This window comes from Lissotriton vulgaris, chromosome 1_1, assembly GCF_964263255.1.
Source record: "Lissotriton vulgaris chromosome 1_1, aLisVul1.2, whole genome shotgun sequence".
NCBI lineage: Eukaryota > Metazoa > Chordata > Amphibia > Caudata > Salamandridae > Lissotriton > Lissotriton vulgaris.
The window spans coordinates 1,532,692,778-1,532,715,171 of record NC_141685.1 but is presented as its reverse complement, the minus strand read 5'-3'; the positions used below and the strand labels follow the sequence as shown (position 1 = coordinate 1,532,715,171).

Below are 22,394 nucleotides of genomic sequence, written 5' to 3'. Positions count from 1 at the left end.
CAGCAGGGCCACTCTCTGTGTTAGCCAGGTGAATCCTGACGTCCCTCGTCAGTAGGTCATGCTTTGTGCTGTTGGAGTCCGGACTGGACCACCAACATGCCTTGGTTGCTGCAACTGCTCTAGTACCCAGGGTATTGGTGCTTGGTGGCTCCTGGATGTCCTGGAATCTCCAGACTTAGCAAGAAGACAGATATGACTCCCTGGAGCACGAAGACCCTTCTGCTCTTTTGGTGAGCCCCATGGCTGGCAACACGGTAGACCGTCAGATGCTTTGCAGTGCCTGCGGATGCAGAGGAGCAGCTCCTGTAATCCATGGCAGATTTTCCCCAGTTGTTGAGGTGCTGGGCAGTCCTCCAAGGTTTTTGGGGAGGGTGTCCCATGTTTGGCGACGTTGGTCCAGTGAAGATCAAAGTGCAAGCAGCCAGGCAGGGTTTTTTGCCAATCTTCAGTTCTTGCTCTTCTTCAGTCCTTCTTCTTTATTCCTCGTTTCCCAGTAGTTTCATCTTATTTCATGGTGTCATGGGGTGCCCTAAATACTGAATTTAGGGGTATTAAGGGGCGTGAAGGGTAATAGTCAATGGGCTACTACCCCTGGGGTCTCTACACCCCTTAGACGACCACTTTCTTTTGGGAATGGGCATCACCCAGTCCTAGATTTTCTGAATCCACTATACACAAGATGGTAGAAATCCTATTTTCGTGTTCACTTCCGGCTGCCCATCCTGGAGTTGTGTTAGGCCTGGTAGTACAACATGCCTCCTGCCAAGTTATTTTGCCGCCTGTCCAGTTGCCAAATGCGCCTCTGAGCAAGGGATGGCATCCTGTAGGTCTGGGGGAATCTCGGCTCGCATATCAAAGGTGGTGTGCTCTTGTAAGCTCCCTGCCTTGACATGCTAATTTACTATCCATTCTTTGGGAGGAGGTGTAAACACCTCCTACCAGAGCAGGCATTGTTTCTGATCTCTGAGAGTGGGGCTTTCACCTTCTTAGGGGTCAGAAACTTGTCTGTGGTAGCAGGCTGGACTGGGCCAGTCAGCCAGCATACTAGAGGGCTAGTAGGGTTCAAGGAGTACCTCTAATGTACCCTCTGGGTGCATGTTTTAATAAAACAATCACTGGAATCAGTGTGGGGTTACTAATACAAGGTGTTAGATGATAAACAACGTAGGTTTTAGTGAAGCCATTATGTAGCTGGGAATCTCGTTTTGACCAGTGCCCAGTACATACCTTGAACCTTGAGATGGCTTCCCTGCTCACTTGTAATATCCTGCAATGGCTTGACGTTACAGAGGCATATCTGCTCATTCAGATATGTCCTCACATGTGCCAAAACACACCCTGCCTTATGGCTCCAAAGCCTGCTGTAGTGGGGACTTACATATAGCCATTGTAGTGTCTTTGGCATGGTATACAGGTGTGTGTCATGCCATGTTTTCATACATGGTTTGCACCAAGTCATGCAGCCTGCAATGGCAGTCTGTGGGAACCCCGTGATTTGAGGGGGTTCGAAACGTGTGGACCTGTCTTGGGCCATAAGAATTGTGAACCCATATTTGATTTGATGGACATATTGTTTAAACTGTTTTCTATGGCCTGTATTGAAAGAATCTAAGATCTGAAAAAAAATGTCCTTTTGTATTTAGTGGTGTTGGGAATGTGGTGGCTGGATGTTGTGGTGAGTGAGAACTAGAGAGAATGAGATTATATGGATGTGTATAAAGAGTGTGCAGTGGGTTATAAATGACGAGGAATGGCATAAGATGTATATTTGAATATGATGATGAGAGTGGCGTGATGTGCAAGTTTGTTAAAGATTTTTTGAGTATTTGTATTATGTAATGTGCTATGATTGTTAAAAAAATAAAAGAAACTTTGGATTTATGCAGACGGAAAAAGAGGTCTGTAGAACATGCTTGATTTCAATATGGATCTCTGGTAAAGAAGTATGAGTGAATAGGCATCAGTACTGGCATTTCGGCTGTTCTTTGTTAATTGAGGCTTAGCCTTACCGATTGGATCCCAAACCCAATCTAGGTATTTGATTATTATTGGAGTGGGGCGTCCACACCTCTTAACTAATAACCCAATTTCTTTCAGGGATCTTTTCATCCACTGAGCAATCCAAAGCAAGTTTTCAGGTTTAATTTTAGATAAACTGTTCATCATTCATGTACTTATTAGAAACACCTGTATTTCTCCTCCTTTTGTTTTTAAAGAGTAACCAAGAACATCAGCTATCTAACTTGGTAATTTCCTTGAACCAGTTTGAATCTGATCATATTAGGACCCCCTTTAGACAATCTTGTTCATCAGAATGATTTAAACCTCCTCACATGTAAATCATTTGCATTGTGCATTGTTCTATAGTCATTCATAAATGTCTAAAGAGTTGGCCATGTGGCTGCATCACAAATTTCCTCAGTGGACATTTCTTTGAAAGAAGCGTGAGAAGTAGATATGCTTTTTGGAGATCTCCCTTGGGTTTGATCCACTACTTCTTCACCCTGAGTCTCATAATATAATAAAATTGTCTGCTTGGTCCATCTCTTTAAGGCATAGTTATATAGTTTCAAATCGGTTTCCATGGAGCAAATGTCACGATTAGACTATCTATCTTTCTGAACACATCTGCTCTCTTTAGGTGTATCAAACAAGCTCTTTAACATCCAACAGATGCAACAAAGATTCCTCCTCTGTATGAAGATCGGGAGCTAAGACTGGTAGGGCAGACTCTCTATATCACTGAAGGAAAGATGGAACTTTTGGAATACAATAGGATTAAGTTACAGGACCACCTTGTCTGAAAAAACTTTAAAAGATCTTAACTTCCCTATTCTCATGGCGGAAGAAATGGCTACCCATGTTACAATCTTAAGGGTTAAGAACTACAACTCCTCTCTCTCCAGTGTCTCATAGGGAGCAACTTGGAGTGCCCTTAAAAACAATGTTAAATTCCATGAAAGAGAAGAACAATGAAGTCTAGGTCATTTTCAAGGAAAGCTATTTCATCAGCCTTGAAGCCAGAGCTTCCAGATGATAAAATATGTTGTTACTATTGCCCACTGTGCACAATTAGTAGAGTATGCCAAACTTAAATAAAATCTTCTCACAAGAAATCCAGACATCTGACCCCTTGGGGATCTCGACTATCGGGGACATGTGGGTAAAGGGCGACGTAGTGACAGTTGTCTCCCTACAACAGAAATATGAGCTCACTAACCCAGAATACTTCTGTTACCACCAAGTCTGACATGCACGACAGTCCCACCTAACTAAAGGTCCCCACCCCCCCGAATCCACACCCCTCGAGGACAGACTGCTTGACGGATATTTACCGGAAAAATGCAACCTCCCTCCAATATAAAAATCTGATAAACAACACCGCCGACCCCCTCCGGGGCACCAGGGCGAGGTGGGAAGGGGATGGCCTCGAACTGGGCAACGAGAAATGGCAAGAGGCACAGACCTCCTCAAGATAAGTGGCTATTTCGGGCAGATTAAGTCTCGTCCAGCTCAAAATCTTGCATAGGGTGTACGTTGCTGGACCTTGCCTGGTCCGCATGGGGAGGGCAGAAGAGGGGAATGCAGGAGAAAATGTGGTCATGAGGGAACGTTTATGCATATCCTCTGGGAATGTGTTCGTATTCAGAGGCACTGGCTGGAAATACATGCAGTTCTTGTCGGAGTGTTGGATTTGGTCATCCGCCCGAGGCGAAAAGGTGCCTATTGAATGTATGGGAACCCACAGACCTGAGCAGAATGGGTAAGATCTGGGTTACGCTAGGCCTCATGATGGCAAAAAGGAACATTGCTCAGCTATGGGGAGCCACAGACCCACCCACCGTAACAGAATGGAAGAAATCCATGGACTGGTGTATGCTCCGGGTAAAAACAGTCTACATTGCGTGGGGCTGCCCCAAGAAGTGGTCCCAAATCTGGTGGGGCATGGAACATGTACAGAGGGGAGACCTGTAGTCCCCCACGCAGCTCCATTTCTGATGACCTGTCCTCACCATAAATGTTGTATCCTGTGATGTTTCATTGCTCTGCTCTTGAAATCAACGCAACTGTCACTGTATTGCAGAAGGAATTCCTGCTGTCTGTAACTTATCCACCTGATTCATGTACCCACACCGATTCATGTTGTTTAATAAAAATAATTATACCAAGAGAAGCAAAGGCGCCTCTGCCAACCTCGGATGATCAGAAGAGCTAGAGCTCTGCCCTCCTTGATCTTCTGCAAATCTTTGGGAGTTAAAGAGATTGAAGGGAATGCATACAGCAGTGCTAACGGCCACTTGCACAACAGAGTGCCCAACCTCCATGTCTCCTGGCAAGAAATATTAGTGCAGAACCGTAGGAGAAGGGCATTTTCCCTTGAGGCAAACAGGTCATTTTCCTTGGGTGCTTAAATCTGTTCTGCAGCTGGTTGAATGCAGTCCTCATTAAAAATAACAAGCTCATTGTAGTTAAAGCTCTGCTTAGATTGTCTGTGGGCCAGTACTCCTTCCCTAGTAGATATACTGCTCTTAGAGAACTGAGGACTGACTCCGCCCAACTGAGATATTGGGCTCTGCACCCTTCCTGATGATTTAAGTATCTTATGATCACCCTGTTGTTTGTCTGATCTGCATTTGATGACTAACCAAGTGGGTAACAAACTCTAACAGTGCCAGTTGAACAGCCTTGAGTTCTCTGTAGTTGGAAAAACAGGCAGACTGAAGGCTTGTAAACCTGTTAACTTGGTACCCAGTGTAACAACATATGATTTGTCATAGAGTTCATATGCAAATGAGCCCAAGGAAGTACTGTGAAGGATTAAGCCATTGAGTCCTGAAGTCGCAGCCATTGTCTCACTGGAGGGACATTCTGTCCAAATAGATCTTGAATTTCTGTCACCAAAGGTTGCCTTCTTTCCAACGACAAGAACACCTGTCCCGTTCGCCTATGAAAGACATGACTTCTTCTGATTCATCAAAAATCTATGGTCTTGTAGCACCTTCCACACTTTTTTGACTTGCTGGTTTGCCTTAGTGAGAGAAGCAGAAATGAGCCAATCATTGAGATATAGAAAAACATGAATTCCTCGGTTATGAATGACTCCTACAAAGGGTGTTAACACCTTTAGTAAACACACTTCATGAAGAAGGAAGTTCAAGTGGCAGTACCTAAAACCAATGTTTCTGATCCCTTACACAAAAACAGAAAAACTATACTGACTTACGATGAATCTGTACATGGAGGTACGCATTGAACAAATCTAGAGATGCCTGAAAGTGCGCCTGGTTTATGAAAGGTAGGATGTCTTGAAGTAAATACTTGAAAAAGTCTCTACAATCTAAGTTATGTAACTGCTGTAGATGCTCAAATGTCATAAGGCCTGTCGTATCTATGAGGTCCCCAATGGTTTTTACACCCAATATGTCCCATTTCTTCATTACTTGGTCATGAAATATCGTCGGTAAAAGTTGGTTCTTGAATAAAGGCGTATAATAATTCATTCTCCCCATTTTTATTTTCTTCCTAAGGGCGGACCAGATTGATATTGCTAATCCAAGGGTCTGAAACTTGACTTTTTTTATAATAACTGGCTTCATTAAATGTAAGGAGCCACTTGTTAGAGCCCTTGATTAATAGCTCATATGTATCAGGGACACTATCCCCCCCTCTCCATTGGTCCTCCATATTCCCCCCCCACTAGCCCTCTGATATACTGCAGGACAGTCGCCCAATAGTAGGCCTTGAAGTCTGGGACTGCAAGGCCTCCTCGTTCCCTTGGTAGTGACAAGAATTTGAGTGCTCGCCATGTTCTGCCCTTGGCCCAAATAAAGCGATTTACAACTCCCTCTATTTCACCGAACCAATTGTTAAATTTCAGCGGGATGGTTCGGAACAGATACAGTGTCTTAGGCAGAAATATCATTTTTATTAATTTGCAGCGGCCTATTATTGTTAAATGCAAATTTTTTAATCTGTCTAGATCCTTTTTGGCCTTTTTAATCAGCGGTCCCAGGTTCATTTCGACTATCTTAGAGAGATCTGAGGTTATCGTTATACCTAGATAAACTGCAGAATCCGGTATTCTTTGATCTGCCATAGTTATTTTTTTATTAATTACAATTTGAGTTTTACTTTGGTTTAATTTATAGCCCGACAACGCCCCATATAAATTTGCTTCTCTTTCTATTTCCAATATCGCCGTAGCCGGGTCAGCAGATGTTACAGCCAAATCATCGGCATAACCTAGGATTTTAGTTTCGAATCCATTCAGCACGATTGGTATAATATTCTCATTTAACTCTATCTTTCTGATAAAGGCATCTATATAAAAGGCAAAGAGCAACGGGGAGCAGGGGCACCCTTGCCTTGTTCCTCGTCCAATGTTTATAATCCCACTCTGTTCTCCCATTATCCTGAGTCTTATCGTCGGATTTTTATATAAGGCACTTAACGCCTTGATGCAAACATCGCCAATATTTACCTTAGCCAATGCCGCCCAAAGGAAACCCCACGAGACCCTATCAAATGCTTTTTCGGCATCTAGCAATATTAGAGCCATAGGGTCTCGTGAGGCTGCCGTCCCATCAAACATCGTGCACACTCTTCTAATGTGGTCTGCCGTGCCCCTACCCGGGATGAACCCATGTTGTCTAGGGGATATAATTTTGCCTATGACTGAACTTAATCTGTTGGCCAAGATCTTAGAATAAACCTTCGTATCACTGTTCATCAGGCTTATAGGCCGATAGGACCCAGGTTCGGTTGGAGGTTTATTTTTTTTCAGGAATACCACCATAGTTGCCTCCCCCCAGGACTCTGGAGGTGCTGCCCCTTTCTGTATCAACCCCATAAGTTGATAGAGATCCTCTACTAAACTGGATAAGGAAATTTTGTAAAATTCCAGCGGGATAAGATCGGGGCCCACAGCTTTTCCACCAGGTAGATCTTTGATTGCTATTTGTATTTCTTCTATCGTGAAATCCATTTCCAACCCTGCTTTATCCACTACTGTCAACTTCTCAACCTGTGCACTTTCTAAATAGCTTTCTATCTCCCCGCTATCAACATCATTGTCAGGATTATATAAATTCTGATAAAAATCTTGAAAGATTGAGCAGATCCCTTTGGTGTTGTGGCTGAAAGCCCTCCCTCTGAGATCATTTGTAAAATTTCCCCCTTAGTTGCCGCCTGCCGGGTTCTAATGGCTAATACACGACCAATCTTTTCGCTGTACTCGTACTGGTCCTGCTTCCATGCCATATACTTTCCTGCTGCTTTAACTGCGAATGCCTCACCTACAACTGCCTTTGCTATTCCCAGTTTTTGTAGTATCTCTGTTACATCATGTTTGGCCCTGATTGCTTCCGTTAATTCTTCTTCAATGTCAGCTATTGTCCTTAGCTTTCTCTCTATTTCCTCCTTCTCTGTCTTATTTCTCTTCATAGAGAAGCTAATAGTTTCCCCCCTTATGCCGGCCTTCATGGTATCCCAAACTATTGCGGGAGAAGCAGAACCTCTATTCAGTCTTAAAAATTCTTTTAACCAGCAGTCCATCTGGGCTACATACTTGGGATCATATAGCAAGGCTCTCTCCCAGGTCCAATTAGATTTTTCCTTTTGCTGATTTGTAATAGAAGTATCTAGGACCAAAGGATTGTGATCTGACATCACCCGTGGTAACTTTCTAATTTTGATACTAGGTATCGATGCAGGTGAAATCAGAAAATAATCCAGCCTGGCTAGAGATTTATGTGGTATTGAGTAGTATGTACTCCCTTCTCCACCAATAAAAAATTCAAAGATCGAGGATATCCAGAAGCCACGTTGGAACTTGCTGTAGACAGAATAAAATCAATGAACAGAGAACAATTATTAACACCATGAATTACACCTTAAAAAAACTCTGATTCACACTGCTTACTCCACTTATCTTTCCCCTTTTGCATGATCACAAATGCTGTAATATGTATGAAGTTGTACAAAATGATACGAAAAGGAATTTTGCTTTTGAAACTGTACTTGGTTACCTTACAGAATCTTACACGGCCCCTGAGGAAGGGCTAAAGCCCGAAATGCATTGGGCCACCGGGCCACTTGTTAAAACACCATGAGAATAATCATGTGATGAACTGAAAATGAACAATTAAAAGAATAAATGTAATCATACAATCGAACTTGGTTTACACTTTATGAACAAATCATTGAACTTAGCACAGAGTGCTCTGGAGAGACACTGATCTCAAGGGAACAGTACGTTCTACAGTCTTGTTCAACCCCAAGTACAGGGGGTCCAACTCCACGGGCACCACCCACCTATATTAACTTTGATCACATTCAAACAACAAACGGGAGTGCATATTCAAGAAGTGTGGAGAAGTGTGGCTCAGGGGTTAGAGGCGGCAGACCCGGAAGCTGAGATCGGCCCTGGACCAGGGTTCAATTCCCCGCCTCGACGGGGGTTGGGCTCAATAATTCCACGGACTCGATAATTCTCGCTCCGGTGCCTACTCGACTCACGGGTTCACACTCTGCGACTCTGGGCAATAGCTTGCTTAATCTCCACAACGGCCCCTCGCGGCGGGATGCCTGGCTTTCACCTTGTGGATACCCTGCCGGGGTTATCTCACAGGGGAATACCAGGACGGGTTCCCTAAGCAAGCGCATAGATGCCTGCGATGTGGGCGATTTGCGCTATATAAATACATGTACATTTACATTTACATTTACATATCCCACCAACCGTATTGGCCGAAATCATTTAACTAAATTGCTCTTTACCCATGTCTTTGATATTTTATTCTACGTATTAACGAACTACAAATTATTTCATATTATACACATATTGTATATTATATATTTATATTACCTGAGTGCAACATTGAGACAACTTAGTCACTTTAATAAGGGACCCTGCTCCCTTGATGGAGCACAGAGGAGATCACAAAAGCCCCCAACGTAAAAGTGGTGGGGGCGGAGAAGAGTGACATGAGCAGTCCTGGTGGCTGTGCTTAATGTCAGACTAGGTAATGTAGCATCATTTGGGGTGGGGGGTGGGGGTAGTGACCAGTGAATTGTCAACCACCTCCGGGAGTGCAGTGTCATCTCCTTTTAGTGAATAATATTGAGGGTGGTCTTTTTCCCCCAATGGTGCCACGGCAGCTAGAGCCCACCGTATGGAGACCACTTTGTGAATTAACTTATATCAACTGCATCGACTTCATCGCTGTGGCTGAGACTCTCCAAGCAATATGAAGAGTAAAAATGTATTGCCCGTAAAGCACTGATGTGGCCCGTTATTGCTAAGTTGGGAGATAGGGCCTGGAGTCTGGTAGCCATTTCTGTGCTGATATTGTATATAGTTTTTAATGCTGCATTATTATGGGACATGAAAATTAAAGCACTAAGCAGAATCAAAGACAAAAAAACAACTCCCATAATACGTGTCCGTGTATAAGTGATGGTAATTAGCACGACAAACAGTAAAGGGGTAGGGGGGTGAAGAGTGACATGAGCAGTCCGGGCGGTTGTACTTAATGTCAGGCAACGAAATTTAGCAGCATTTGGGGTGGGTTGGGGGGGAGGATGTGGGGGGGTCGGGGAGGAGTGATGTGCAACGCTGAGAATGGGGGTAGAGAGATGCCACTGCACAGTTTTGCATTGCAGTCCAGGAAAAGTCGTTGTTCAGGTCTTCGTTGTTCCAGACTTCGTTGATCAGGATTTATCGTTGTTCTGACTTCGTAGTTCAGGTGATTCGTTATTAATACTTCGTTGTTTAGGATGTTTCCCCTAGCATATATAGGGGAAACTGGCAGGGAGTGCAGAAAACGCATTGGGGAGCATAAATCTAACCTAAGGTTACTAAAACAAGCGGCTCCCCTAGTCAGTCATAGGATCAACGCCCACCACACTGAAGGTGACCTCCGTTGGACCATACTGGAGAAAATACATGGCCCTACAGGTACTGATGTTAATGCCCTACGCCAGAAAAGAGAGGTGTTTTGGATGTACATCCTCAATACAAAAGACTAGGGACTTGATGAGAATCTCCGATGGGAGAATGTTATTACCTGAATCATGAATCTGTACATTACATTCTCCTTGCACGTGCTTTTCTGCATGCTCATTTTTGTATTAATGATTTTCAAGTTTTTCCGCTTCGCGCCTTTATACTGAATTTTACTGCTGAGCCGGTCTATGGCAGCACCTCTACTTTTACCCGATTCCCTCTCTGGACCATCGGGGTGCACACTTTGTAGAGGAACCCTTAGGCACTTGTATTTTCCCACGCTGTCAACCAGGCGTCATTTGTGCTGGCCTTGCCATGCCTCTACTTTTGACCTGAGCTCCCGCGGATTGGGTCCGTGTTTGAATACCGCCTTCCGCCTTCTGACGGCACAGCTGATCCGGCATCCGACCGGCCTTTCATCCTAGCATTCTGCTCACAGACAGGTGAGGTACACAAGCTCCCAGGATCATTGTTACGAAACCTCTTTCCCTGCGCGGCACCCCTTGTTCATCTATGCCTTTCCTTTCTTCTCTGCATCTAGGCTGCGGAGCATCTGCTCTATCGGAAGCGAGCGTTCTGTTTATCTCGTCGGACCAGCCTTCATACAAGTCTTCTGAGCCTCTCTGATTATTGAACTACGCAATGCCTAGAGTTTTGGCATCACTGTATAGAACCATTATCTTTGTCTCATTTGACCAATTTGAGCGCCCTCTGTTCTTCACGGTAAGACTTCTTTCCTGTTTTGCGCACCATTTGCTTATTCTTTTATTGATTTTTTTATCTTATATATTATCTGTAATTGTTTCTCATCAGATCACATCCTGGTTCTTTTCTGTCCCCACATTGGGATTCTGCTTGTTGTTGCCAGCCTGCCCGGCCTGGAACCCAGGTATTTTTATCTTGCCTGCCCTGCTGCGTATTTTTTCCATCTTTCTGTTTGGGGCCTCACTCTTTCTTTTTGCTCAACTCTTTTCATCGTTTTGCGGCACAGGCTACTGGCACTATTCCAGACCAGCAGCCTGATAACATTCTTTGAAATCAGGAAACACTCATGGCACATCCTTCTGGTCCCTTGAGTTTGGATATGCGGTGATGGCCCTGTTACTCCCCACTTTTTCCATTCCACTTTTTCACCCTCTCTTTGTGCACTAGTTACCTGGATATTGTTTTCTTACAACCTATTTCGAAGCTGAGCCTCCTGACTTGACCTAATGAGCATGCATTATAAAAATCTTATCATTGTTGCTTTGAATCATTTTATTCCTTACATATATTGTGTGCAACTGTTGTCTGTCTACCCTAGGCACGTCCCACAACGACTGTCTCTGATACATTCGCCCTGAGCAAGGTGAGACCCACACTTGGGTCAGCATTGACATTTTGTTGTGGACCATATAAAGCTTATGATTAAATCTCTTGCTTGTTCCAATATGCTGATTTTAACTTCATGGTTTATTTCATATATTGTGTTATTTTTGTGTAAAATGATTTGTGTTTTCTAAAATATTTTTCATCAATGTCAATACTTGTTGGCAATCTTGGTCCATCTGTTACTGTACTGCTTTTGGTACTTTGTATGGCTGGATTTCTGATTTTCAGGACGTATGAGTATGTGTGGGTATGTGCTTGGTTGTCTGAATGGCTGAGTGAGCGTGGGGTTGGACATGACTTGTCTTTATTCATTTCTTTATTTAATAATCCTATAATGTGAACTGACTATTAATACATTTTGATATGTTTTGATATCCCAATTGTGGCATGCTTTTGTCAGTAGGTCAGCTTCTTAGGTGTTTATAAATTTGCGACTTATAGCACATCATCATTGATACAGGTAGCACATTTTTGCTTGAGTAGTTTGTTCTTTTCCCCTGTTGTTCTCTACCTACATTCGACTAAAGGGGCCCCCTCTGTTAGTGTGGTTCTAGCTCCCTTGACGTCTTCCTTGTGTCTCCCTCCTGTACTGCTACTCCGGACCCCCGTGACTCCCTGAGTCAAAGCCTCGAGATTTTCCTCAAACCAGTCATGTAGAAGAACTAGGCTAAGTACTTGATATCAGGTTAGCATGCATGCACTAATCCTCCTATTAATAGTAAGCAGAACCGAGTATCAACGTCTTCAAAGACTATAGACTTTTCTTCCCTACCCTCTCTATGATTTACTCCAGTGCTTCTTGTGTGTTTACACTCCGGACCCTTCCTACAACCTTGGCAGCATAAAATAAATAAAAGTTAAAGTAATGGTATAGTTGGGTGAAATTCTCAGTAACAACGTAACGTTTTAAACTCTAAAAAACACAAACATTCACCAGTTATAAATGTAGAGCCAGATGAACAATGCTTTTTTTTAGGTCGCAAATGTTCCAATTCACAGAATCTGGAAAACATTTTACTATGTACCAAATCCTATTTTGCAATTCAGTAATCCATTACGGAATCGCAAAATGGGTTAGCGATTTAGAATTAGCAAGGGACGTGTTAAGGGCGTCCCTTCCTAATAGAAACACGCAGTGGTATGTGTGAATGTTTTGAGACCAAAATGCGGTTGCAAAACATTCACATTTTATCACCTGCTTCGAGTGGATGGTAACCAGTTCGCAATTGGATCACTGCCACGGACCACCGTCTACTCCTAAATGAAAAGGTTTCTTTTTATTTTTGAAAAACATCCCATTTTCTTTTAACCCCTTCCATGCGGCCGCGATTCCCCTGGTGTGCTGTAAACCGCACGAACAGGGGCGGGCCGTGACGAACCCCAGCCGTCATCAGCACACGAGCACCGTAGTGCATGACGGCTGGGGTTCGTCATCAGCATGGAAGGGGTTAAGGAAAACGTGCTGCATTAAGAAAAAACAAGACAAAGTATTGCTTTATTTAAAAGGAATCACAGACATGGTGGTCTGCTGACCCGAGCTGACCACCATCCCTGTGATTTCTGTGATACCCAATGGGTTGTAAATTGCGACTTACCTCATGAATATTAATGAGGTAGGTCTATTTGTGACCCACTTGGAAATTCAAACAGTGTAAAAGACACTGTAGTACATAGCTGCTTGCGTTACCTAACAGCGATTCCCCAAAATTCGCTATTAGGTAATCACAAAGACAAACCTATGTACATCTGGACAATAGTTATCTCAAATAACTATAACTCTGGCCCGAAGGTAACTGTAACTTGCTATCCTCTATGCACAAGTTTTCTTGTCAATAATTTTATTGAAAATGTTGCGCCGATATCATCAATGATGTCAATGACGATCTCCAGAGTGATGTAGGTGGGGTAATTAGCAGTACTCTTGCCGCGCACGGCAGGATATCGGTTGCACAGCTTGGCTTACAGACAGGCTCTGTGTCCAATCCCTGTAATCAGCCAACCCCCCTACAGGAGAAGAGGGTCATGCAGCCCTGTCCCCATGCCTCTATTGGACCCGGGAACCACAGGTCTTTTGTTTTTATAAAGGAGAGGTAGTGCATGCAGCCCCCTCCCCAAGCCACTATTGGGCACGAGGATCTAAAAAAAAAAAAAAAAAATCCCAGGAATATCAAATTTATTATGTGAGAGGGATGTGTGGTCCCCCTCCCAAAGCCATACGAGGCCCTAGGGAAGCCATCCCCCCAGGACAAATTCATTAACAATAGGGGAGGGGGGCTTGCCACCCCCTCTCCCAGCTTAAATGGTCCCTGGGTATCCCATCCCATGGTCCATACTTTTACACATTGCCCGAGTACCCCATCCCCTGGGTCAACATTTTAACTATAGGGGAGGCCAGCATGTGGCACCCCTCCCTGAGCCTGAAGAGGCCTTGGGGACCCCATCCCCTGGGGCCATATTTTAAACATGGAGGAGCTGGGCGCTTGGCCCTTCCCCTGAGCCTTAAGAGACGCCAGGGACCCCATCCCCGTGGCCAAATACATTATTATTTGAAGAGTGGGTATGATGCCCGCAACACCAAGCCCAAATGGGCCAATGGGCCCTGGTTACCCGATCCCCTGGGGCCATATTTTAATTGAAGTAGAGGATGGTGTGTTGCCCCAATCCCTAAAACTTAAATGGCCATGGGGACTCCACCCCCCTGCCCAAATGCAATTGGGGATGGGGTCCCGGGCCAAATACAATAGAAAGTGGAGGTGGCCGCTCAGCCCCTCCTACCGGAGCCTCATTAGGCCCTGGGGACCCCATCTCTTGTGGACTCATTGCATTTTGAAGGGTAGGGGGCATGCAGACCCCCTCCTTGAGCCTTCCTCTAACCCGAAAACATATCCTCCGAGGCTAGAGGTGGGTGTCCTGTGCCACCCTGAGCACTTGCATATCAGCACGTTGGCGGATGTGGGGGGAGCCCCAAGGCACCCACCTCATGATGCATGAGCTAGCATTGCTCCCACCCGGAGCAAACCGCTATTTCTGCTTGCTACCTCCGGGCGGTAGCAATGTCTGTTTTCCTGCCCACAGGATTGCGACCAGGGAAATGGAAGTCTGCTCCCACCTTGCGGTAAATTTTTTTAATTTCCTACCGAGTGGGAGCAGGCATGCATTCCCTGCCTGTGCTGCTTCAGGCAGGGAATGCATGTTTCCTCCCACCCGGTTGAAGTTTTAAATTTGATCCTGCCAGGCAGGACCAAACGTATGTTTCCCTGTCCGCGCTTGGGAAACTACTATGTCCCGATGGTGTGGTTTCCCCAGGACTGAGTAATTGAGCCAACCCCAGGGGATAGGGTCCGCAGAGCCCACAAAAACTCTAGGAGGGAGGCGGCACGGCCCCCTCCCATTTCTTTACACAAATCAGCCTGGGGCCTTTTAAATATCAGGAGATGGAGCTGGTTGCCTTTTAATTTTTTACAGAAATGGGCCCCAGAGGAGTGAGGGTGCCCTTGGCCTTCAAAGGCTCTGGGAGAGGGGCGCATGCTCCCCTCCCTTTTTGTTCTTCAATTCGGCACAGGGTGACGGTGTCCCCCCAACTGCATCAGCATGTGGAGGGGGTTGTGTGCCCCCTCCCCTTATTTAAGATGCCTGGGGTCCACAGGCCTCAAAATGGGCTTAAGAAGGAAAACCTACTCTTGCCACCCCTGCCCAAATATTTTAGATGAAATGCTGGGCTGCCTTTTTCTATTTTTTTTTTCTCCATGATTTTGCAATAGTCCAGCTGTATCACAGTAAAAATTGACTTATAACAAAATGTATGTTTGCCTGGGGTGTGGCTAAAGTTGTTCCTCTGGGGCCCCCACAGGTTCTTGGGGGGAGGATATCCCTTTGTTCTGCTATAATATTTTTAAAAAAAGCATTGCAGGACAGATGCACAAACATTAGGAATACCTATTTTCCTAATTGGGATTCTCTCCGAATCACAATTAGGAAATCGATATTCCTAATGTATGAAACTAAACTCGGAGTTCCATTAGCGATTACTAGTGGGTCGCAAATAGGCCTACCTCATGCATATTAATGAGGTAGGGCCCAATTTGCGACCCATTGGGAATCACGGCCATCATAATGGTGGCCTGCTGGGGGGTCAGCAGACCAACATGTCTGTGATTGCTTTTACCTCAAGAAATGTATTATTATTATTTTTTTAGTTTTAAATGCAGCCCTGTTTCCTTAAAGGAAAACGGGATGCATTTAAAAATAAAAATTGAAACCACTGCCTGCTTTTAAAAAATATTTATTTAATATTTTCAAAGGGGAAGGTGTCTCTAAGTGACACCTTCCACTTTGCAAATGGGTTACCCCTAGTTTAAAACTGATGGTAAAGTATTACTGTTTTTGCAACAGGAATTCAGTCTCAAAAAGGTATACCATGCTGATTTGTTAATTGGAAGGGACGCCCCTTCCAAATGGTGAAACGCAAATTCAAAAATGCAATTCAGTAGCAAGTTATGGAATCTCATTTTGTACATTTAAAAAATAGTTTTTCCAGTCGCATGCACACCACTTCCCGAAAAACTAATTGCATTTTTTGGGAAGGAGCATGTGCACCCCCTCCCCTTCTTCGACACCAGGGACCCTATCAAACTGGGCTAGAGGTAGGTGCCCAGTGCCACCTTAAAGCACTTACTAATCTGCACGTTGGGAGATGCAGGGGCCCCAGGGCACACTCTTCATGGTATGGGAGCCCACGTTTCTTGTGTCTGGATGGAGCAGTTATTTATGCCTGCTCCCCCGGGCAGAAGCAATGTCTGTTTCCCTGTCCGCAGAATTGTGACCAGGGAAACAGAAGTTTCCTCCCACCAGGTGGGAGCATTTTTTAAATTTCCAGCTGAGTGGGAGCAGACATTCTTTCCCTGCCTGCAGTACTCCGGAAGGAAAGGCATGATTTTAAAATTCTTCTGCCAGGTGAAAGCAAACATATGCTTCCCTGCCTGCGCTAGTACAAGCAGAGAAACTATTCTGTCCTGGGGTAGTCTCCCTGGTGTCGATCGGGAGCTCATTCCAGTTCTTGGCCGCGATGTATGAGTAGGCCGTTCCAACCTGTTCTGGCTTTGCCGATTCGTGGGGATTCGGCGAGGGCAAGGTCGGCGGATCGGAAATTCTTTTGTTGAGGTATTGGGGTCTGGTGTTGTGGAGGCATTCGTAGGCATGGGTTAGTATTTTGAAAGTGATTCTCTTCTCGACGAGGAACCAGTGGAGGTTGCACAGGTTCTGAGTGAGTTTGTGTCGGGGATGCTGAGGACGAGTCTGGCTGCGGTGTTTTGTATGGTCTGGAGTTTATGGAGCAGCAACTGTGATTCCGGTTTAGAGGGCATTGCCGTAATCCAATCTGCTGGTTATGAGGGCGTGGGTGACGGTTTTCCTTGATTCTGGGGGATCCATTTGAAGGTCTTTCGGAGGATGTGGAGCGTGTAGAAACAGCTGGCGGCCACTGCATTGACCTGTGGGGTCATGGAAAGGGAGGAGCTGAGTACGATGCTGAGGTTTTGGGCGTGGTCCGTGGGGGCGGGGGGCTGCTGAGGGCTGTGGGCCAACAGGTGTTGTCCTATGCGGAGGGGGAGGGTCTGAGGATGAGGACCTCTGTCTTCCCTGAGTTGAGCTTCAGGCAGCTGCTGCTCATCCAGGATGCAACATCCATCATTCCTTCCTGGAAGTTCAGTTTGGTGGTGATGGGGTCCTTGGTGAGGGAGAGGATAAGCTGGGTGTCATCTGCTCTTTGCATGCAGGGAGGTGCCTCAGAAGTCTCTTGGGTACAGCCCCTTTGAGCTCCTGTATGGCCACTCTGTCAGAGGACCTGTGAGTTTGGTACAGGAAGGCTGGGAGGCAGCTCCCGGGAAAACTCCCCAGGATGTGTTTAGTTACATGCTGGCCTTCAGAAACCAAACTGCCCGCTTCAGGAAACTCGCTCAGGCGAACATAGAAGCAAGCCAGGAAGAAATGAAGAGGTGGTATGACCAGAATGCCACTCTGGTCGAATTTCAACATGGGCAAAAAGTGTGGGTCATGACCCCAGTGGAACCTTGTGCCTTGCAAGGCAAGTGGACTGGACCATTGAGGTAGTGGAGCGCAAAAGTAAAGTCACCTAGGTGGATTTGCGGACTCCAAGGAACCCCCTCGAGGGTCCTCCATGTGAACCGCCTCAAGCCCCACTTCGAGAGGTCCGAAGTGAGTATGCTCTTGGCGACAGATGATGGGGTGGAAGAAGAGACTGAGCCTCTTCCTGACCTCCTGTCTACCAAGGAGAACGATGGATCAGTGGAGGGTGTGAGCCTCTCCCCTGCACTGACTCCAGAGCAGCAGGGGAACTGTCGCCAGTTGTTGGGACAGTTCACCCCACTGTTCTCTTTGACCCCAGGTGTTACTCACTGGTCTACCCATGACGTGGACACTGGTAACAGCCCTCCTGTAAAGCTAAAGATTTACAGGTTGACTGACTGGGTCAAGGCCAGCATCAAGGAAGAGGTCTCTAAGATGTTGGCGTTAGAGGATGATTGAGCCCTCCAACTGTCCTTGGGCCAGCCCAGTGGTCTTGGTCCCAAAAGTTGCTGCACCCAGTACCACTCCAGAACTATGGTTTTGTGTGGACTACCTTGGGCTCAAAGTCGTCACTAGGAATGACGTGCACCCCGTCCCCGGAGCTGATGAGCTCATTGATCGGTTGGGAGCTGCCCAGTTCCTCAGCACGTTTGATCTAACGTCTGGGTAATGGCAGATTGCCTTAACCGATGGGGCCAAGGAGAGATAAGCGTTCTCAACCCCAGAAGATCATTACCAGTTCCGGGTGATGCCCTTTGGGTTGAAGAATGCCCCTGCCACCTTTCTGAGGTTGGTCAACCAGGTGTTGGCTGGACTGGAGGATTTCAGTGCCGCCTACCTGGATGACATTGCTGTGTTCAGTTCCAGCTGGAAAGAACATTTACAGCACCTCTAGAAAGTGTTGAGGGCTCTGCAAGGAGCAAGCCTCATGATCATGGCCTGTAAGTGCCAGATTGGGCAGGGTTCTGTGGTGTACTTGTGGCACCAGGAAGGAAGCGGCCAGGTGGCGCCCCTACAACCCAAGATTGACACCATTCTCGCTTAGGAGCCCCCAAAGATGCAGACAGAGGTGAGAGCCTTCATAGGTCTCACTGGCTACTATAAGTGATGTGTTAAGAGCTATGGCACCATCGTTGCCCCCTCAACAGAGCTGACTTCCAGGAAGCAGCCCAGTAAGGTGATCTGGACTGAGTTCTGCCAGAAAGTTTTTGTTGCCCTGAAGGCAGCCATGTGCATGGCGCCCGTGTTCAAGGCACACGACTTCTCCAAGGAATTTGTCGTGCAGACTGACGCTTCAGAGCATGGTGTGGGAGCAGTGCTCTCACAACTGAACGAAGAGGGCCTAGATCAGCCTGAAGTCTTCCTTAGCAGGCGACTACTCCCCAGGGAACAGAGGTGGAGTGCCATAGAAAGGGAAGGTTTGTCTATGGTCTGGGCGCTCAAGAAGCTGAGACCATACTCGTTTGGGACTCACTTTCGGGTTCAGACAGACCACAGGCCCCTCAGATGGTTGATGCAAATGAGGGGTGACAATTCAAAACTGCTGAGGTTGTCGATCTTCCTACAGGAAATGGACTTTACGGTAGAACACCGCCCTGGCACAGAACATGCCAACACAGATGGTCTGTCCCGTTTCTTCTGCCTTAGTGAAGAGAACTCCCAGGAGGTGGGTAGTTCTCCCTACTTTCAGCTGGAGGGGACATGTGTAAGACTTGAATTCTTTTGGTGTGTTTCTCCAGAGTTTTTGCTTTCTGACCTCCCGGTTTTGACTCTGTTTTTGCTGGTATAATGATTCTGCACACTGTTCTCACTGCTGATCAGTGGTAAAGTGCAAGTGCTCCTGTTGTAAAATGTGTTATGGATTGGTTTTTCCATGATTGGCTTATTTGATTTATGTGTCAGTCCCTAGTAAAGTGCACTGCGAGTGCCAGGGCCTATAAGTCAAATGCTGTTGGTGGACTGCAGCACTGGATTGTGCCACCCACGCAAACAGCCCGTAAAGTTTAACTCTGGCCTGCCATTGCAGAGCCTGTGTGCAGCCTGGGGATTCCATGTCTACTTGGCAAGTGCACACACTTGCCAGTCCCTAAGCTTTCCCTTTTCTACATGTGAGTCACCCCTAAGGTAGGCCCAAGGTATCCCCATGGGCAGGGTGCATTGTATGTGAAAGGTAGGACATGCCCTGGTGTGTGTAGCATGTCCTGATAGTGAATTACAGCCTACTTCGTTTTTCACTATTACAAGGTTACCTGTTCCCCGTAGACCAGAGTGGGCAGTTTGAGTATAACATCCTATAATCCTAACTGACTCAAGGAACATGGTAGAAATTTGAGTTTAGTATGCCGCAACTCAGAGTGATAAGATACATCTTTTAGTGAAGTTTGTTTTAACATTCTGTGTTTAAAAAATACCACTTTTAGAAAGTAGGTATTTTCTTGCCTAACCATCCAGGCTGCCTCTGCGAGGTTGTGTATTGTCTGTCTGGTTTGTGAGTGACGGGCTGAGGGAGACTCGAGGAGGCAGGGTAAGTCAGCACAGGACTGAATAGACCTATTTGCACATAGATGGGTGGGAGGAGTAGTACCTGGGTCTGAATAGGGCTGTACCTGCCTCCCACAATGCTGCCTTCTCCTCCTGTGGTGCGTCTGATGTCCCTGGCCAACACTGTCAAAGTAAAAGCAGGAGTCTTGTAAACAAAGTGCTCTAAGACTGACCAGAACTGGTTTGGACTAGGTACAGGACCCTCTGCCTTCAGAGGACAAAGGAATTGCTGGTATAAATATTGGGGCCCAGACCCCAAGATTTTAGAACTCGTTGGAATCAAGGAAGCTGCCAAAAAAGAACAGCTGGAAGAGCTGCTAGAAGGAGTACTGCCCCTTTGCTGTGTTGTTTGCTTTGTTGGGTTGGCCTGCAGCTGCTGCTTCTGCCTTGGGCAGTGACAGGACTGGACTGAACTTTCTCTACTTGTGCTGAGTATCTCCAATGGCCTGAAACCGAGCTGGCCTCCTGTTAAGAAGTCTCTGGGACTGCAAAGACTTCACCATCCTCTGGGTACTGCTCCTGGAACAGCTGTTTCAGTTGCTACAGAGGAGAGGGAAACGCAACCGACTCTGTCACTGACTCCTTCGCTGGCCTTGTGTCCTGAAGGCTCCGCAGGCCGCACCATCTCGCCCTGCACCGCACGCCTTGGTCTCACCGGTGCCATCTGCACGATCGTCACTGAGCCGCTGCCTGCACCGCATCGACAGGCACTGCAGCCTGCACCGCCTCGCTTCACTTTGTTGGCCTGGTCTCACCGACACAATCGCCGCTGGCTCGACACCCTTGACTGCCTCGTCACGCACAGCTGTCCGGCTCCGCCAGTGCCAATTCCCGCCAACCGGCTCTGTCGCTTGCATTGCAACCTGCCAGCACCGTATCGAGCACGGTCTTGCCCTGCACCGCACACCTTAGTCTCACCTACGCCATCTGCGCGATCGTCACCGAGCCGCCCTGCACTGCTTCCACTTTGCACTGTAACTGCGTTGGACGCCTCAACCGGTTCTGTCACTTGCACCGCAACCTGCCAGCACTGCATCGAGCACCTTCTCGCTCTCCACTGCAAGCCTTGGTCTCACCGACGCCGTCTGGACGATCGTCACCGATCCGCTGCTCGCACCGCATCAAAAGGACAACGCACCGTGCACCGCATCCACTTTGCATCACAACTGCGACAGAGGCTAAGACCGACGTGCATCGCCGTGTGAGCCGCACTAAGAAAGGTACTGCTAATGAGTCTGTTCAGAATGTTGCTGGACTGTACAGATGCGGTCCGCTGGAACTGCGAGACTCTGTTGTTTTCAGCATCGTGGTAGGCTCGGACTGAGCTACAAACTCGTACGAACTGTGTTTTCATCGTATTTTTGCAATTTAAAGATATCGTGCGAATTAACTATTTTTAAAGTATTGTATGGTGGATTTATATCGTATTTGGTCTTGTTTAAAGTATATAAAAATATTGGATATTTTTCTAAACTGGTGTGGTGTCCTTTTGTACTGCTTACACTGTATTACTGTTTGTTATGTGCAAATGCTATACACACTGCATCTGAGATAAGCCTGACTGCTTGTGCCAAGCTACCAAGGGGGTAAGCAGGGGTTATTTTAGGAGTGTAACTCCCTTATCCTGACTAGTAAGAAGGGTCCCGACCTGGACAAAGGTGCAAGCCCATGCCAATTAGAGACCCCAATTTCTAACACCGTTTTATTGTCCTTCAGTTCCTTTTGATGCCAGATCTGGTTTAGTTCACCTGGCCGTTCCCTGCCTAGTTTCTTGCCTTTACCACCTCTCCTTTTCTTCCTCCTACTTTCCCTTACCTTGGGCCTCTTTTATGTGACTTGTTGTTTCTTTTAGCCAACCTCAAAAAATAAAATTCATCCATAAGCGATGTGGGACTTGTTGATGTCAATGTTCCTTCTCCTGCTTCTAGTTCCACTTCAGAACTTATATCTGAGCTCATATCTGTTAAAGTATCTTCTTGATTCTGTTGTTGTCCGTCAATCTTTGCCATCTGGAAGTATCAAATATATGCGCATGTCTGATTATTGATCTCCCTTTTTCTCAAATTGTATCAAGATATATTCATCAGTCATATCTTTGCTTCTTACACCACCCCACTTTCCAAATCAAGTAATGTGCCCATCAATTGCAAATCACATATAACCAAAGTGTCAGACTGAGTGCTAGTTTTCTTTATATATGGCTTCAGATTATTCTTCTGTAAAAAACTTCAGCAATTTAAGTTTTCTTAAAAACTTGAACATATCACTCCTCGTTTGGGTGTAGTCAAAGGAGATTTCAGGCCAAAAGGAGACTAACAATGTTAATATTTGCTGTTCTGCTATTGTCAACTCTATATCTATTAAGTTAATTACTGTTTTATTGTCCTTCAGT

General features: G+C 46.1%; 1 protein-coding gene across 2 annotated transcripts in view; it reads left to right on the top strand.

The window, feature by feature from the left end:
- Positions 1-22,394, top strand: part of LRRIQ1 (leucine rich repeats and IQ motif containing 1) — a 1,278,742-nt gene that overhangs the window by 35,386 nt on the left and 1,220,962 nt on the right. The gene's annotated exons all lie outside the window — the stretch shown is intronic.